Below are 6,000 nucleotides of genomic sequence, written 5' to 3'. Positions count from 1 at the left end.
GAGTCATTTCAGAAGCTGCCTACCCCACCCAGCATGGCTGGACTATCTCTCTTGGCTGCCTCTACCCACCTTCCATTTCTGGCTTCTACCATTTCCAGACTTGGAAGATCCACTGCACAGCAAGGCATAGTTTCCGGCTTCTGGTATCTTCTGAAGCAACTTGATAATGTTTGCTGAAATCATACAGAGGTTAACTCCCAAGGGGCCAACTCTCACTAATGGAACACATGAGATAAGAAGATGCATTTCCTTCCCTTCTTCCTCCCACGGGAGGCATAGTTTCTCTGTTTTGCTAATACAAAATAAATCAGCCACAAATACACAGATCTGGGATGACTGTCTGACTCTGCACCTGTTCTGAACCCCAACCCTGCCTCCCCCCTGCCTTCCTACCTCCACTTGACTCACCTTAACACTCCTCCAGCAGCTTCACTGGCTCCCTTGACACAGAAGGGTTGCATTTTGCAACTGACTGCTAGAAGAACATCCAGAAGTCAAAGCGCCTCCTTGGTGACACAGCAAATGTCACATATGGCTTATACTGTTTGGTATCTGCAAAAGTCACCACCAAGCTTCACTTTTCACAGATGGGGCCTAAGAAGAGCACAGTCCAAGTGCTGTTCTCAGCTGGTGGTGGCCACCAGAGGTCCTGGCAGGGCAGGTCCCACACAGCCACAATAAGGACTGTGGAGTTCACTACCTGGGTACACACCTCTGTCTCATTCAAGCCCAGCAGGATGCTTTGGCACATTTGGAAAAATAAGAATCAGGGCACCATGACCCCGACTACAGCCCTCAGTAGTATTGGAGAACAGAGAACTGAAGACCCAAAGTTACTAGACTTAATGCTATAAAGCCTAATATTCAATTAGAATTAGAAAAAAATTCATACATTAGTAGGTATATATCAGTCAAGATTTCTAGAGAAACAGAACCAACAACTGAGATGTGGTGGTACAAGCCTATAATCCCAGCAATGCAAGGGGCTGAGGCAGGAGGATTGCAAGTTTGAGATCATCCTGAGCAAACTAGTCAGACCCTGCCTCAATAAACCAATAAATAAATAAAGCTTGGAGGTATAGCTCAGTGGTAGAGCACTTGTCTAATACATGTGAGGCCACGGGTTCAATCCCCAGCACAGGAAGAAAGGAAGGGAGGAAAAAGAACCAACAAGGATGTGTACAGAGAGAGATTTATCTGCAGGGTAGGCTGGCAAGCTTGAGACCCAAGGAGTCCAGAGACAGTCTACTGGCAGAACTTGTTCTTTCTCAGGGGAGATCTTTGTTTCGTTCTGGTCTTCCATTGATTAGGTGAGACTCACCCATATTATGAAAGGTAATCCTTAACAATTTAAATGTTAATTTCACAAAAAGTAATCCCTGCACAGAAATGTCCAAGATAAAGTTTGACCAAATAGCTGAGCAATGTGGTACAGACAAACTGACCTATAACATTAGCCATCACTACAGGAAAATATCAAATATTCCTTTGTGTTGAAAGCCCAGACCCATGGTTATCTCCTTAAGGAGGGATAACCTGGAACTGACCTACAGTTTTCCTAATGGTTTCTGTCCATGCCTAAGTCCCAAGATGTCATAAGACATCTAGTCTTCCCACTCTAAACACTTTTATGGTGATAGATTTATATAGACATCTAGTAGGAACATACCTGTCTGATTATTTATAAAGCTAAAATAAGAAGGAATCTTCAAAAGCACTCTACTAAACTTGACATTGAAGTCCCAACCACTGTTAGGAATTTTGAGATGTCAATCAGGAAATAAGTTCCAAAATTTTTCCTCCCGCCTTGGTAATTTAGCATTGGATGCTGCATGTGACAGGAGAGACAGAACAAGAAGGATCCTGGGGAAGATGTTGTAATAGCAGAACTTATAATATCTTTTGTGTGAAATTTTTCCATTCTCTAGTCAGATTTGGGTCATTCATTCCATTTATCTCTCAAGACTTGGTGTGAACTAATGTCTTCATCTTCTCTGAGGCAATGAGTCTTAGTGTAATTTAGACTCCCCTGGACGTTTGTTAAAAATACAGGTTTTTCCACATCAATGTTTATCAACTGGATAGAGAAAATGTAATATATATGCATCATGAAATACTCTTCAGACATAAAAAAAAAAGAATGGAATTCTGTCATTTGTACCTACATGGAAGGATACAGAGATCATGTTAAGTGAAATAAACCAGGCACAGAAAAACAAATCACATGATCTCACTCATATGAGGAGTCTAAAAGATCTGAGCTCACATGAGTATCAAGTAAAACAGGGATTACCAGGAGTTGGGAGACAGTAGAAAAGATGGAGTGGTGGAGAAAGATTTTGGTGAACAAGTACATAGATGCAGCTACATGGGAGGAATAAGCTCTGGTGTACTATTATACGGAAGGTGGTTATAGTCAACGAGAGTGTGCCATATAAATCAAAGTAACTAGATGGAAGGATTTTGAACATTCTCATGACAAGGAAATGACAGATGTTTGAGATGAATAACCTAAATATACATATTGACCATTACACAACAAGGTACACATGAACATTACAGCACTGTGCCCCATGAATGTGTCAAATTATTATCTATCAATTAAAAAAATATTAGACCTGAGGATGCAGCTTAGCCATAGAGCATGCTCAGCATGAATAAGGCCCTGGTTTCAATCTCAGCAACAAAAAAAGAGGAGGAGGAGGAGAAGGAGAAGGAGAAGGAAAACAGGGAATAAAGGAAAGAAAATGGGGAAAAAATGAAGACTCCCCAGTCCTTTGCCAGACACTCTGGCATAGTTAGTGGGTCTGGAGAGGGCCTGGGAATCTGTTTAACTGTTGAGGGAGTTGAGAAACTCTGAAGCAGTGGGGAACTTATGGAAAAGTAGAAAGAAAATGGCCATTGCCTTAATGTCCAGGTTCACCCCTGTGTTCTGCTTTGTCTTGTTTTGTTTGCAGTGCTGGAAATCAAACCCAGGACCAGTGCATGCGAGGGAAGTACACTACCACTGAGCTACATCCTCAGGCCCACCCATGATGTTCTCAGGTCCATTTTCACTCTCTCCAACTAAACCTATAGTATCTGTGGTTTCACAAGTTTTTTTCTCTCCTCCAAAATCTAGCTCATCTATGCCAGAGTAACATGTTCTTCTGCATCACTATTGTTTATTTGAACCCTGTCCCATTCAACACAGGCTTGCCTGTGGTACCCACGCATAAGAAAAACCCAGTTCTACTCCAGATTAGTCTGACGCCTGTTTCTCAGAGTTAGGCCCAAATGTTTTGGCACAGATCACAACTATCAATAATTTGATAACAATCATTCTGAACTGTTGATTCATCCAAAGATCCCTAGGTGTGGTCTGAGGAAATTATCTAACTAGACTTGCTTTCCTTAAGCTTTGGTTCAGTCCTAATTGGGTCTGAATCTTTCCCAAATCCCTCTCACTTGATGAGCATTAATTAGGTTTCTTTCCTTACCCATCTCCCAGTTACTAATACTACTTTGTTATTTTAGTTTTGAGTGTTTCTGTATTGCCAATAACTTCAACCCCTCTTGTGGTCAATTTTAGTCTCACAGCCTTTACTCTCAGGAGTCCTGTTTCCTTCATTCTACAAAGTTTCTGCAGGAACTGTCCATCATCGGACTTTATCACTTTCACCCCAGGGACTGACAGGAATCAGACTTACCAGTCAGAGCTCCCTTCCATTCCTCAGGTCTCAGTGACCGGTTGATTGGGCCAAAGTAAGCATATATCACATACAAGACTATTTTTCTTTTGTTTTTGTTTTTTGAGAGACTGATATAAACGTAGAAATTGCAAAGTCCTTTAGAGTTATAAGGAAATTTTTCATCTGAACCTACTTAAGACCATCTTTCCTATCATTTTGAAAGAGAACTTGACAAAGAAACGTAGCCAACAAAAAGAGAGCCAAGAGATGAAGAAAAGAGAGAAACGAATACCTGACAACATTTATTGGAACACCTGGAGTCAGTTAAAACTGAAGCAGTAAACCCTGGGCTTTTCATTGACACGAACCAATAATTTTTTGAACATTAGGATCTTCCCGCGTCCATGACTATGGCAGTGATATATAACAAAAATGACTCAGAAATGTATAATCAAAGCTATTCTCTCATGTAATCAAAATATCTGTCTCAATAAGGTCTTTTCTGTTCTTGTGGTTTTGCCTTTTTAAACCCCTGCACCCCCATGCTCAGGACTGTTCTCCCAATAGCCATTTGGGGCATTGTGTGAGACAGTCAGCCGGCCGGCTAATAAAGACTCTCAAGTTTGGACTTCTCAGTGGTGATTGGCTCGTTCTTAAATTGTGCACCACAACACAACTAAGTCACTAAACTGTGTGGGGATCCCCTCTGTCAATGTTTACTTTTCATATTAAAAAAAGAAAATCTACTTAAAAAAGTAGACTTTTACCACACAAACCCTGGGAGCAATTTTACGATAAAAGCAAGCAAAAAGGAGAAAACTGTGTGGTTTGATATTTTAACTTGATAAAAAGTGCTTTCTAGGTTTCACTGTTCCAATTTATTAGTTAATACACTAAATGCTTCCATATGACAGTGACTTCATTTTTTGTGAACAAATAAACTGACTGAAAGACATGCCAAGAGAGATTACTCAACTTAATCTGTGAATGTTGGATGAAAAATACAATTAAACTCTAGCCAAGAGGAATAGAGGCTGGCAACAAGAAACACTAAGTGATTCAGTCCAAATAGAATGGAGTTAATTTCTAATCCTCTTTAACACTTAAAAAATAGAAAAGTATCCCTGTAACCAGGGAGGCTGAGGCAGGAGGATCACAAGTTCAAGGCCAGACTCAGCAATTTAGGGAGACCTAGTCTCAAAATAAAAAGAACCAGGGATGTAGTTCAGTGTTAAAGTGCCCAAGGATTCAACCCCTGGTAGCAAAAAAAATAGAAATAAGAAAAGCAGTAGTGTGTTAATGAGGGAGTCAATCAACTAGGTTCTTTATACATTCAGAAGTTTATTATCTTCTAAGATCTCTCTGAAGAGATAGTTTATAATGATTGAACAAGGAATCTTAAAAACTCTTGCCAGATTTCTTACCAACCATGAGCCAAAATATATAAACTACCTAATATATTGGAGTCAAACTTCAAGGACTATGGTTTTTAGCAAAATACTGAGATCTTGATTTATAGTCTGCTCCTGACAGTTATATTAACACAGAATCTCCCCATGGAAACTAACTGAATTACCAAGGTTAAATCTCAGACCACAGGCAAGGTCAATAATATGACATGAAGCTCAAGCATCGGAAAAATAATTTGACATCATATTCTATACAATTCAAATTATCAAGGTGCACCTTATTAATTAAAACCTGATTTGAACTGATATGAGGACATTTATAGTCCATAGTGTCTTTATCTGGTTATTATATAATATTAACAGGAAATGCTACCTTAGGCACTCTAGTGACTGAATCCAAAGCAATCTGGCCCTAAGGAATGGAGACCATGTTATTATTTTATAATATTAGAGATGTTGATCCTACTTCTCCACTGTGTGTACATTTTATAAACTACACTTAGCATTAATGTCTTTAATAGAAAATTCCATAAGTGGTCAATTAGCCATTTTCTCATCTCCTTCATCTATAGCTACTTTTTATACCAACTACTCAAACAGAGCTCCATGCTAGGCATGAGGCAGTGAAGGACAAGGCACGGGCTTTGTCTTTGAGATGCTCACAAAGTAGTTGGGTAGTCATGGAGCGTGCATATTTTAAAAAATGTATCAACTCTATAAATAAATGCTTAAGAATTTCCAAGGAAAGAGTGATCACTCAAATCTTTAATCTCCTGAAGGTTCCAAAGAGGCAATGAAAATTGTACTGGACCTGGAAATGTGCATGACTTATAAAGAAGAGGAAATTGGCTTCCAAAATGAGGGAGCTACATCAACACAAAAATGGGAGTGTTCCTGGTGAATTCCTAAAACAATGCGAT

The sequence above is a fragment of the Sciurus carolinensis genome, chromosome 5 (assembly GCF_902686445.1).
Source record: "Sciurus carolinensis chromosome 5, mSciCar1.2, whole genome shotgun sequence".
NCBI lineage: Eukaryota > Metazoa > Chordata > Mammalia > Rodentia > Sciuridae > Sciurus > Sciurus carolinensis.
Note: the sequence above shows the minus strand (reverse complement) of the source record.